This window comes from Excalfactoria chinensis, chromosome 4, assembly GCF_039878825.1.
Source record: "Excalfactoria chinensis isolate bCotChi1 chromosome 4, bCotChi1.hap2, whole genome shotgun sequence".
Classification (NCBI taxonomy): domain Eukaryota; kingdom Metazoa; phylum Chordata; class Aves; order Galliformes; family Phasianidae; genus Excalfactoria; species Excalfactoria chinensis.
In genome coordinates this window covers 51,942,996-51,957,052 of record NC_092828.1, presented here as the reverse complement: position 1 = coordinate 51,957,052, position 14,057 = coordinate 51,942,996, and the positions used below count along the sequence as shown (strand labels likewise).

Here is a 14,057-nt window from a genome sequence, read left to right as displayed (position 1 = left end):
TGTATCTCTTTCCTTGCTAGCACCTCCCTTCCTCACTCATGCAAACCAAGAGCTGACGCTCTTTGCTGCACTGTCTCTGAATCTTGCCTCCCTTTCCATAGTAGAGAGGTGTAGCTGTGCCCTTATCCATTCTTTTGGAATCTTGTTACCCTAAGAGAGAAAAATCCTATAAAGTGCCTGGCAGAGAAATGTAGTTGAGTGTCTGGAGGGCTCTCATGTAGCTACAGGAGACATAAAAGGTTTTAGGTGCCTCTTATTCTGCTCCTGTGAGCTCTTGTTTCTGCATTTTTATCTCAGTTAACGTAGTGCTTCTCCTACAGAGGTTCTGTAGTATTTCCAGGTTTGTGGAGATGAATAGTACTACCATCCTGAGGGTGTGTGGGGAACTACATAGTCTCCAACACCCTCAACTTATTCATTTCCTTCTGAATTCTTTTTACTTTGTTCCCTTCCTCTTGCTTTTCATTTATTTTTTTTTCCTGCTTTTTGACTCCCTATTCCTTCTGTTTGGATTCCAGCTTTTCCAACTTTTTCCCAGCTCTCAGAGCTTTTCTTCTTTCCCCACTTCACCTATCTGTATGCAGTCACACATCTCCTTTGCTATCTCCATCCCCTCTTGCTGTTTATCTCTGCGATGACTTTTGAGACTCAGTTCACCATCCAACAAAGCTTTACAAAACTCTGGCTGTCACTTTGAAGCCAGCTTCAGGCTCACAGTATGGTGGGTTACACTAGGGACATATCATGCTCAGATCAGGGGAAATGCAGGCTCTGACTAATGATCAATAGATGGAGACAGGAGAGCACACTTGCTTCAGGCACCGAACTTGGTAATATATTCACTTTCTTACTTAAATGTTTCCAGCTATCATTTCTATGTATTAACATATTTTAATAAAACCCAAATACATTTTGATGCATTAGCAAATGCAAATGATGGGTTTGAATGTAAGGTTGTTTAAAGGGTATGTGCAGCAGGGAAAAAGCTATGAATAGAAGCAGTGAGAATGGGATATATATATATATATATATAAAGTGCCATGTATTTCAGCTCTAAAACATGTTTTAGACAATGGAGCTGCAAAGCAGAAATGGTGAGAGAAGTCTAAGAGATAGCAGGGAGATCTTGGTTGATATTTGTAGAGCTGTTATAGTAATTGCTTATAAAAGAGCTTGACCTAGCAGATTTATATCATTTCTGTTAAATAACTTGTTACCAAACAAAAGCAAACAAAGAATTCTATTCCAGAGATCAGCAAATTGCAGAAAGTACATCTAGAGAAAATTTCCTGAGACATTTAATAGCCCCTTGTGAAATCAATCAGAATTTTTCAATTCTAATAGTCTTACAGCTATAATAGAAAAGCAAAAGAAGAATGCTCAAGGAGTTTCTGCAGCTCCTCTGATACCAGTTTTTTAGATTAACACCCTCAGATAAGTCAATACATTAATAAGCAAGTTTGTAAGCAATGAAATGCTAGTGAAATAGTAAGGAAAATAGCAGGAAAATTAAACTGAAAGGCATACATAGCAAAATCAACCTTTCCTAGGAGCACCTTCCCTAGGAAGACAGGCTGAGAGAGCTGGGGCTCTTCAGCTTGGAGGTGGCTCTGTGAGGGCCTTATTGCAGCCTTTCAGTAGCTGAAGGGAGCCTACAGGAAAGCTGGGGAGGGACTTCTTAGAAAGGTGGGTAGAGGCAGGTTGAGGGGAAATTATTTTAGATTTAGACTAGACATTTAGAAGAGATTCTTTACTGTGAGGGTGGTGTTGTGACACTGGAACAGGTTACCCAGAAATGTTGTAGATGCACCCTCCCTGGAAGTGTTCAAGGCCAGGCTGGATGGGGCTCCGAGCAACCTGGCCTATGAGAGCTATCCCTGCAGGGGGTTTGGAACTAGATGATCTTAAAGGTCCCTTCTAACCCAAGCCATTCTATGACTACAGTCTCTAACATATGTAAGAATCAAGCATTTAACTATCAGAGGTTTTAAATAAATCAGATTGCCCTAATCTCAAAACAAGAGCAAGTAGTCCAGCGTCGTTTAAGATGCCATCTAGTGAAATAAAGCTTAGAGAAGTCTTAAATTTTCAAATATAAAACAGAAGTTCAACATTTTGAGTATTCTCCCAAATTTTTCTTATGCTTACAAACTCCAGGTCTGTGTTCCTAAATACCTGTGTGCATTTAAGCATAATTACAGGTTGTAGAGCCAGAGTGATCTCTAAGAACCAACTTTAAAACATCTCATCTGGGAGAGTATGAAAGCTATGTAAACTCTGCTTCTGGCTACTCTCTAACAGTGTCCTAAATCATCAAATTAGAGAGAGCTGGAAAGTTTCTAGTAAGGCTTTGTCTTGTAGGAATATATCAGTTTCCTGTGAGGAAAGTAAAAGTTTGTTTTGAGCTTAAGTGGGGAGTGTGGAGAAAAGACATTCCAGATTTAGGGGTTCAGACTGAGTGAACATTGCACAGTGCCCTACAGAGTAGATGGTCAACCATATGATTAACTTCTGTGGGTTTAAATCATACTTGTGAAGATAACATTTGGTGTTTGGGTGGCAGGGGGTTGTTACTCTAAAGGACAACTGTAGGAGTATGCAGTCTGCAGTGGCAAGGCTGTCAGGCTGCATTGAGCTCTGAGCTGGGACACAAGTAGTGGCTCCTGTGGGTTTTGTTGCTCTCCAGGCTTATTCCATATGCCTCCTCTAGAGTGATGTGAAATGCAAACACGCTGCTTCAGCTCCAGTAAATATTTCAGGGAGTTTCAAATAGTATCCAGCAGAGCCAAAAGTTTCATGCAGTTTTCTTCCTAATGTCTGTGGAGGAGCTCTGAAAATATTCTGAAGAAAACTGGGACTCTGTGTGAGCACCACAGCTGTGGATGGGGCTGGGAGTGGCCTGGAAGGATGGGCCAATTGATGCTTCTCAATAGGCACTGGTGCCCCACCACCACGTGCAGGGTGCTTCACTAAACCTTCGTATGAAAGAACAGTCTGTTCATCTTCAGTAGAGGAGAGACACACAGCTAGTGCTTGTTCAAAAAGCAGTGTTTGACATGGGGGGGCTGGAGGGGGAGGAAAGATGCTTATGAACCGCCGTATTTTAACAATCAAAATTTTGGCTTCAGGTGTTAAAAATTTTGTCCAAGTGTTGCCTTCACATGCAAATTATTATATGAATCTCTCTTGGAGACCCAGATGTTGCTAAGGAAAATGTCTAAATGTTGCAGTTCATAGCATGGTCTGGAAAAATAATGTTGGAGCACGTTAAGCAAGTAGAAACAATAAAGGCAGGAATGATTTCTGACACAAGGAAATGTGAGTGTAAGTAAATGAATGTCTAGAAAAGTGCTTTTAGTCCTTCAGATGATGCTATTATTAAACTGAGTGTCTGGGCTTATGCTATAGTTGTGCTAAAAGCTAAATGAAGGAGATGGCTTTCTTTAAACAGTATCTTATTCTTGATTAGCTTGAATATTAAATGCTTTTGGATGTAATGAAGTGAGCGGCAGATGGAAAACAGAGCAGGAAAACCAAAAAATGGAATATGCAATGAGATTATGGAAGAGAATCGAAGTAGACATGAAATTAATTCTAAAGAGCTCGTACTGAAATTCTGGCTAAAATATATAACGTGTTTGGGAATGACAGAATTTGAGGAAAATACTCAAGGCATTACTTTTCTCTCCAGAGATTCCAATAACAATCTTGATTTAGAGTACTGTACATCTGAATGTGCCCTCATTCTTTGGTGCAGGGAGTATACCTGCTTTATCAGATGGGATTGCATTGCATTTTTGCAAAAGAAAAATAATCTTTGAATGAAAGAAGTAGACTCAGTAGTAAACCAGTGCTCTGTATTTGCATCTACCAATTTGGAAGTTGATTTGACTATTCCAGTCTTAGTGAACTGAATAACATGAAGGGGAAAGCTTGTAAGAGCAGGAGATATTTTATTATCTTGGGATATCCAGATCCATTTCTAGCTGAACGGAGAAAAATTACATCTAAAAAAACACAGAAAATGTTGAGCTTTATTCTAAAAATAGGCCTAGGCTCAGTGGAGTTTTCTATGTCTTGTAGAGTTTTACCTTCTTTTTTTGATAGATACTGTATCAAATTCTACTTTATCCTTTCATAATTTATTCTGCAGACACTCAACAACACTTTCAGCATTTAATTATTATTACTCAATAAAATTTGTAAGCTGTGAGGTGTTTCTAACACCCTGTGACAAGTTTTATGTACATTATGTGGCTGTGGTTCTGATTTAATCTGTGTCAGATGATATTCATTCTTTAGGGTTTTGGTTTTTTTTAATTTATTTTTATTATGCTCTTGCTGTATTTTATGTCTTTACAGGTCTGTTTTGTCTCTCAGTTCATTCAGCTGGAATATCTTTAGGTGTGTTCCAGTCTGATTGTGTAGCCCATGTAGATACGAAGTCGACTGAGCTACTCTTTCAGTAGCTGCTGAACATAGCTGCCTGTTCTGGGTCTTAGATTTCCATTGAACCTGCATGTTTGATCTCTGAGTATTTTGGAAAACGACTAACCATAACTTAAAAGTCAAAATAGACAACAGAAAATATTGTTTTCATCATCTTCAGGTACCCTAAAATACTCTCGTCCTAGATGCATCATCCATAAGATGGTAAGATGTGTTTCCATAGCTCTGTATTCCCTCTGCTTTTTTGTATCCATCTTGTGAATTGAATTTCTTTGAAACATAATGTGAATGAGACAGCAACCAAATGCTACACTGGATTTGATGTAGAAGTCCATCAGTAGGAAATATGCCTTCCATTTGTGTCTGAAGGGATCATATTTTCAGAACAACCCATATGTGTGCAATTGCGCTGCATATGATGTTGATGTAACTGAACGGAGAAAGGAGATAAATCTGTGCACAAATACTGCACAGCTGTTTGTCTGGGTGTGTGTGCAGACCCTGCCGTTCTCCCATACACTGTGGCTCTGCACATAGATGCAGGCACATACAGCTGCCTCTCATGAAAATCTGGACAGGAATTCAGTACCAATTTGTGAGAAGCTGTGTACCACCCTCTAGTATTTCACTCAGAAAGTGATGACATTCTTGCTTTCCATTTAGAAATTACTACCAAAGGAAATAAGAGTAAGCCAATGCAATAGACCTGGGCAAGAAACTATTTAACGCACTGAAGAAAGAGGCATGCCACTGATTAAGATTAGCTGGGCACTTTGCTGTTCATGCTACATATATAGAACGTTCAGCCTGCGTGTACCAAAGAAATCTCAGCTGATGTTCTTAATTCTAGGCAGATTGCTATTTCATTCTTAGAAGGTAGATCACCTCATCACATTGTATCATGGCAATTCAAATTGAGTATTCCTGTAACATCACTTTTTTCCACTCCTTTTAATGTTTTCAATCCACTTTTTTTTTTTTTTAATTGATTTAAGATTTTTTGTTTGTTTTTTTACTGCATTAGGAACAACTATTTGGATTTAACCCAGTGGTACTGTATATCAGCAGCACACAGTACACATATCAAACTCAAATGAATAAAACAAGTAAGACGGGTTGACTAATTGCATTACATTTAATGTAATTCCTCTTATTTGTGATTTGGTAAGATTTCAGAGCAGATTGTGTCTGCTTTTGAATTTTCAGGATTCAGGCACAATGTAAGCTCTGGTCATCATGGCAACTTATATCTTCCTATGTAAAATCTAGAGTGAATCAGGAAATGCAATTGTTACTGATTTATATGCTTAGATTTATTTTTTTAAAGGTGCTTGCAAACATAGATCGAGTGAACTAGAGCTGTCATTTTTGTTTTTTTTTTGCATTGGAATATTAAAGTAACTGAAACTGTCTATGAAAGATGCTTCTTACAAAACATCATTATTCCTGCTTCCAGAAGCTCTAGCATTGCCAGCATCCCCTTGTAAGACATTTTCTTACTGAACTTAAAAGTTTTGATCAAAGTGTTTTTTCCTTTTAAAATGTTAGTCCATTGCGAGGAAAATAAGTCAGTTTGAGATCAAGTCTCACTGCTTATCCTTCTCCTGCAATTCCTACTGTAGTCTGTAGGTCCTGGTATGCAAAAGAAAATGAAAACATTAGCTTAGATTTGTCTAGTTTTCTCTCTTGTGGGTTCAGAGTATCTCTTCTGAAGACTAAAATGCACTCAGGAGGGATTCTCTAAAGAGCTGACAAGCTGGTGTTGGCATAGTGGGCTGGCATCAGGAAACCAAACATCAGAGGAGCAACAGCACAGTGACTTGGGGACAAGGGAATGTTTACTTGTGCAGTATCTGTTGTCTGGGCCACATGGTTATAAGGGACAGACCCACCTGTGGGAGACCTGACAAGATTTTAAATGGCTGCTTAGCTGGAAATACCATGTGGCAAAAAATAATCTGTGGGACTTTAAGGGGTGTTTTGCTGGAAACCATCCATGACATTGGTCTTTACAGGAACCTGAGGTTACAGCCAGTTGAAAGAAGTACTTAAAGACGTACCAGTGGTAGCCCTTATTGAACTCTCAGGACAACAAAGATACCAGGTGTTGTCAGAAAGCAGAAACACTGAGGGCCCGGGACACATGTCAACATCTGATAGTTCTACAGGAATGGGAAATTACAGGCTGCTTCTTTGAAGCTGTACTGCCACTTGAACCACTACGCTTAACAAGAAGAGTCATTGGGGAGAAATGACCCCTTCATAGAGATTTTCAGGTCCACCAAAGTTCATATGCAAATATGCTAACACAGAATATTGAGCTCTGTGATCCAAGCTTGTTCCTACTAAAATAAAGGGAAACTTGCTAAATTGCTTTGCAATGTTATTTGAAAAGGGAGGAAAAAAAGAGGGAGGTAGGGCTGGAGATTATTTTGGAGCTTCAAAATATTGTGTTTAGATTTGCAGTGCTAAAATGGCTTCATCCAAATTTAGGCAGGAGATTCTCATCAAAAAGTGAAGGGTAAGATGGTTTAGAAAACAAGATAGGTAGAAAATTACCTTGTGTGACTCATGGGCTGTCTTAAATCTTAGTACCACTCTGAATATGGGAGAGCTCTTATAAAAAGTAATGCAAAAACCTAAAGGTAAAGTCAGATTCTTTAAAATAAGTTTCTAAAATGAAACTTTTTTCTTCAAGTAAGCATTCACTGCAGGATTTTTCAGTAATATAGGTGGCTTTGCAAAGAATTTTATCATGCTTTAAAGTACTTTTTCAGATAAGAATGGTGTTGATGAGTAATTTCTTGACTTCTGTGTATGTTGTTTTTTTTTTTTTCCTTTTACTTTGTAGTTGGCATTGAATAAGTATTTCTTTGAATAAGAAATAATGACAAAGAACTGCAGTTATATGGATTCTGCTTCCTTTCTAATGCATAGCAGAACCAAGTGTGGGACAAAAGCGAGTATTGTACTGGACTGACTTAATTTGAAGAGGGATGCTGCTCCTCTAAACTCATCTATGCCTATATTTTTCCTAGTACTCTAATCCACAGAATTTTACTTTCTCACCTAAAGGAAGAGGATTAAAATGTGGGAGCGTACACAGATAAGTGTTCTTTCATTGTGTATTAGCTGCCCCAAAAAATACAAATATATCAGAAACGAGAAGTCACTTTAGGAAGTTTGCCCCATTAATGAGGCTGCCACTTAGCTTCCACAGGTCTAAGTATTTGAGGAACCTGAAATGGTTTCATAGTATTTCTGCAATTGACCCTTAGTGCAATGGAAAGTGCAACAATAACAGCAGAGCGGCAAGATTCCAGGCTGCAGCAAGCGAAGATTTGTTCAAATGCAACAGCTGTAGGCACGGAAATAAAGGAAAAGAAACTACTTACCTTCAGAAGTCCTCATGTATGCTGGGATCTCTAGCAAGAAATCCTCACTTCCACTGCCAACCCTTAAATGAGGTCTGGGAATGGGTGGATCCTGGCATCAACCCTCCTGGTCACTCAGGTACATTGTATGTGCCTGAGCTCCCCTGGGTTGGCCCTGCTTTCCACCAGCTGCTCAATCATCACTTTAGGCTGTGTCTTAGCATTTCTACTACAGAACTTCAGTGGTGATACACTTAAAATAGTCTCCAGTAATACCTACAGTAATGATTTGTCATGAAGTAAATGAGAAGGTGGTAACAAAAGAAATAGATTCCTTACCTTTGAAAGGCCTGCCTGATTCTTTATTTTCTGTGTTTTTTTTTTTCTATTTCCCTTCCAATACAAAATTACCAGCAGCTGTAATGAGCCTGTGGTTCAGCTTCATGTCAGCAACCAGTGCAACCAGCTGCCTTTCTGGTGCTCTGCTGAGATTGTCTGGACAAGAGCTGACTCCATTCTCCTACTGCACTCAGAAACTGTACCTTTGCCCTCCACTCTATTTTGCTCCAGTTATTAACTTTCAGATGCATTTAATTGCAGTGGCAAAAGGTGACTGCATTGAGCACGGGAAAAGCTGTCTAACACAAAGGCTTCCTCTCATCAGAGTGCTCTCATGCCTCAGTAATTCTTCCAACTCCAGATGAATTATTCTAGGTCTGCCCATTGTGACAAAAGTACGCGCAATTGTAAGGCTTTTCTCAAGTAGTTGGTGGCAGCTTACATAAAAGGAATTTGTGCTTCTCTTGGTGAACTTTTATCTGGAGCAAATAGCCGTGCTGTTGAAACTGAGATGCCAATATAATGAAAGATAAATTTCATGCAGAAGAGGAGATGAGGTTGGGATTTCTAACCTCTTCTTTCTTTCCTAAGGCTCCTCAGAGGTTCATTTCCTGCTTCTGTTCACTCCTGGCCACTAAGCTCAATAATTCTTTTAGAAATGATTCAGCACTTTTCTGTTTGATTAAATATTTTCCGTGTTTGTCAAACTGTGGTTACTGAATTTAAGCATCTTTCTATGGAGACTGCAGAATGACATCTTGAGGGGTTTTGGTTTTTGTTTTGTTTTTTTTTTTTTTAATTATTATTATTTAATTTCATGTATAGATGAAATTTTATTCTCTACTGCCACTATGGGAATACAACAGCCATCCCGTACCACAGAGCTTAAGGTTTGTTTTATTCCTCTCTGGCTGCATGGCTGCACTGTACTCAGATTATGTAGGTCAGCTACAGATGCTGTACTACAGGAGAGTATGAGACGAAAAGCTCCAACATTGTAATTGAGAACTATGGATGGTTTAATTTGAAGAGTACTCTAAATTAGTGGGTTTAGTCTTGTACTACACAACTGTAATATGAGATTTTATTTCTCTGGGATCTGGCGGAGATTATCAGATTTGTTCCCTTTGTGTTCTGTAAGACTGAGGTTTGAAATCTTTGTCCCTGAAAGAAAGCAAAATAGCAAACTGGAATTTCTCTGAATGCAGTAGATCTGTCCTTTGCTTCAGCCTAATAAACAGCAACTTCATTGGCCTCTTGCAAGAGGATTATGGAGATCAATGTATCTCCATTCCCCTCTGCTTTAAAAACCTTCATTGCAGATGCCATCTAGCTATTTGGCAGCATCTGGCAGCACAAAAATCTAGATTTAAGCTCCTACCACAAATTTTCTTTGCCTTTTCCCATTTCAGAGTGCAATATCCACATTATGTATATTAGCTCTCACTCATATATTTGCAAATGTTCTTTTGCTTTTGTTCCCTTCTCTCCTCATGTAATAAGAGCCTTCACAAGGGTGCTTTGTAGAGTGAAGCACATCCCTCTGCAGTCTGCAGCTACCACTTACATAAAAGAAAATGCAAAAATTGTCAGAAAATTTACTATTTATATATGCCAAAGACTCAAGTCCACATTGCTAGGCATAGGATGAGTGGCATCTGGTGTCATGGTTCCCCTGTGTAGTTAGTCAGTGCAGTGGAATGGTCAACAGAGGAGAACACAGTGTCCTTGATTGTTATTAGGTCAGAGCTGGAGCTGCTGCTATGCAGGTGAAGAGTCTGATTCTATTCATGTGTTCTTGGCTGAAGGGCACCTGACAACTTTATAGGCAGAGAATGGTGCACAGAGAGGAAAGATAGTACCTGCCTTACAATGGAGATGCATGGGAGAAGTATCACTGCTTTGTAGGAATAGAGTACTCAGAAAATGGGTGCAATCATCATTGCTGTATCTCTTTCTGATAATACAGTTTTAATAAGTTGAATCTTAAGATTTCTCAGGCTTTTTTTTTTTTTTCCTTTTATGGAAGTTAACACATTTTTAAATATAACAAAATATTTAAAGGAGATCTATATTAAAAAATGTGCCAATTGTGTTTGTCTTCCTCTTTTGTATTTTTTAACTTTGTGAGGATTTCTTATATCTCTTATCTCATTTAAGGAGGGTTTTAAAATATAGAAGAGATATTGCTGAAGGATTTAGGTCTGAAAAATTGCAGTCATTGGAAGCTGTTTAATAAAAAAATATTATTTTTTTTTCTGAAATTTATAGTTTTCTAGATGTGGAAATGTATTTGTAGAGTGCTGGGCCAGTACAGATACGTTATTCAGCCTACTCTGCATGAATAGGCTGAAAGAGTTAGCTGTGAGAAGAAATATGAGCCATATCAGTGTTAGCATAAAATATGTGGATATGCAAGCTTTAAATGCTTTCCTAGTATAACTTGACTGGTTCTTGGTGGAATCATCAAGGATAAATTTCCACTAATATCTACAGGCAGGGCTTCAGCAAATAAAAACCTCGTAAATGTGCAGTGATGGAATAGAAATGGAATAGCCTTAGAGAAATAATTTTGCCATCTACGTGCTGATGGCCCCTATTCTTTGTAACAGCTCTGCCTATAGTAACTCCCTTGAAATTGCTCACAAAGCAAGAAATGAAGTCAACCATTTTGCCTGGTACTATCCAGACCTCTGAGCTTTGCTTAATGACCAGCACAGTGCATGAGTTCAAAATACCTTTAGGTACAATTTTCTTTTCTTTTTATTTTTGTTACAATAGATATCAAGTATTCCAAAATCTTTTGAGCCTATGCCATGCTGACAAGCAGATTGCTACAAAAAGGGTAAAGTTGATTCTCCATGTCCTAGTGGGCTGCTGCTGAATGGGAATATGCTGCCCATCCACAAATGCCTCCATGGCTATCCTGCATTGGCTATCTTTTGTGAGCTGTATTCAGATTTGCTACCCTCCTAAAATGTCTTTATCTTAATGCAAAACGGCACTGTAATAGTGTGGAAATGAATGGGGATGGAGATCGGCCACCTGTTACAAAAAGCCATTTCTTTCTTCTTTTGTCTAGCCCCCATAATTGGCTGACTGTAAGCTCCTTAATTTTTTAATTTTTTTTTTTCCATTATGCAGAACTAGAATTTTTGATATTCATTTTGAGGCCCAAAGTGGAGCACAGTTATTGGAAAGCTAAAATATATATATATATGTGTGCGTGTGTGTGCTTCTCATAAAAATCAGATGGGAAGTACATGAAAGTCAATATAATTGGCTTTTTGTTCTGAAATTTCCTTCTCCTTTCTCCTTAAGCACTGTGGCTTTTTTCAATCTATAGCTACCTATTCTCTGTAGGTGCAAATGTGAAAACTATCAGCAGTGTTCAAGATGTGCTTTACTTCAGCAAAACTTTTTTTCTTAGATCTTTGGTTTGAATTTTGAGCAGTCCTGTGTAGAGCCAGGAGTTGCAGTCAGTGGTCCTTCTGGGTCCCTTCCATCTCCGGATATTCTATTATTCTATGCTCTTTCACTAAAACAAGTTTGAATCTGTGTGAAATATCCATGGACAGGCAGTTGATCTCTGAATCTCAGAAGTATATGTTAAAAATGGAGTTAAATTCCTCCTGAGCTGCTAGATCATTCTGATTCTTAGATTTTATTCTCATATAAAAAAAATGTGATTTGAAGAGAGTTCAAAAGTAGTGTTACTGGTAATGGGAGGACTGAAATGATAGATTTGCAAGAAAAGATGAAAGAAATTTCTATTAGTATCATCCAGCTGAACTAAGTAACGGAAGAGCTGATTAATAATTGAAAATTGTCAGCCCCAAAATTAAGTATTTTGAACTACACATGGAAAAAGAACTCAGAATGACCAAAGAACGTTATCTTTTTTTAAAAATAGTAAAGCTAAATGTATGGAATAGCAATAAAATCTGTTAGACTAAGGGACAGCTCCATAGAAAGAGTGATTGTAGGCACAACAATTTCAACTTGGGTTTGCTCCCTGGGTTTGAATTCCCGAGATCTGTAAATGAATAGGGAAAAAATTCTAAAAGGAGTGTATTTATTGCATGAAGCAATCATATGTTGAAGGTAGATGATTGGGATGATGCCATCTGGCCCTTCAGTCTCCCTTTCCTGCCTCCTGTGCGTCAACTGAGACTCACTGTGATCTTATCAGTGAGAAATAACATCTTTGCAGGACCCTGAACTGTGATATTATTAGGTCCGCTCTAAGGATATTATATATACCACTTCATCACAGATGTTATTGACAGTAAGTGCTTTTACCACTTTTATATATTCTTGCTGTGAGTTGTTTTATAGAAAGACAGCCAAATCAAGAGAATTCTTTGTGACCACCTGAGCAGCTGATAAGTTTCTTTACAAGCACTTAGGTGAATTCAGTGCCACAGGGTGTTAAAAGGGTGAGGTAGGAACAAAGCACAATCTAACATAGTCTTCAAAAAAGAGCCCCAAAGGTTATTTCCTTTATGTAAAATCATTTGTCTACTTGTTGAAAAGTTCATCTGATCCTTTTCTGGTTCTATTTACACCATTCTGATCCTCTCTGCTTTTGCCTCCTTTTCTTTCTTACTGCCCACACACCATGATTCTTTAGCCTTTCAGGCCAAGTAATTATCCTTTCAAATGCTTCCAAATATCACCTTTTTTTTTATTTTTTTATTTTTTTTTCTCAGTAACCCTCTATATTTCTTTGCCAAATAGCATGTTTAGGAAGAATAAGTACATACACTGGCACAAAATTGAGCTAGTAGATGCTTTGTAAATTGCGGTGCCTCAAGGATAAGAATGCAAGTTGTATTGTTAACAATGAGTTCATTTGTATTCTTTATTCCCTGGCCATTTAGATAGACTTATACCTCCTGTGAGAGACAAAAGCATTTTAGATCATTTTTAGAACATGCAAATAAAAAATGTCCTGTCCTGCATTAATGTGTGTGTATGTATTATGAAAATAATTCTTAACATCCTGCCAATCACTCAGATCCCAGAGATAATACAGCTCCCATTCTGCTCTAGTATTTACATGTATACCCCTTCTACCAAGTCTACAAATGCAAATAGGAAGTATTCCCTTCCCAGGCCTGCAGTGTCTAATTCAGATTGATTATGCATGAAAAGGAATGTGTCCCAAATGCAACAGTTCCTTGTGCACTACATCTTGTGAGCAAGCAGCCAGTTTGGCTTGCTTCAGTAACTTTTATGTGTAAACAGTCTTTAAAAACATAATCTACATTGTCAAAGCCTAATCTAAATGATGTACTGACATTGCTTATCTTGATATGCTGACTTGGTTTTGAATTCTCTTTGGATTGCTTGGCCCCAGATGGCCTTCTTGTGTTTTGCTTACTTTTCACTTAGCTGTCACATATTTATTCCCATTAGATGTGCAAAGTCAATGGGTTCAGCCTAGTTTTACAGTATAGCTGGCTAATATGACATGGGGAAAGCACTGAGTGAAGCCAAGCAGACGGGCAGGAGGAAAGCAAAGTAATTCTTCAGCTCTAATGTAGAGATCAGTGAAGAGGAAACTGGTAAACGATCTGGAACAGCATATAGAAGGGTGGGCTTTTTAGAAAAATCTGTTTTGCCTGGAAAGTGAAAATTCATTGAAATGGGGAAGGGTTTGTTTAGACTGCATGTCTGTTTTTGAAAGCCTTTTTCTGAATACATTCTAAAATATTAATTTTTAAAAAATAGATTGGTCTCAAATGTAGTGGGTATTAGAATATTACTTCAAAAGCTTAGAGATAAGGGGTTGTTTGGGATTTATCTTAACCAAACAGAATGACTTACATACTCTTGCTGTACAAAATTGTTTGAAGATATGTAAAATCCATTGTGTTGGCTCTGGCTGTG

The 14,057-nt window shown here is 38.1% G+C and overlaps 1 protein-coding gene across 7 annotated transcripts in view; it reads left to right on the top strand.

Moving 5' to 3' along the window:
- The window catches only part of GRID2 (glutamate ionotropic receptor delta type subunit 2), a 651,664-nt gene that overhangs the window by 576,061 nt on the left and 61,546 nt on the right, over positions 1-14,057 (top strand). The gene's annotated exons all lie outside the window — the stretch shown is intronic.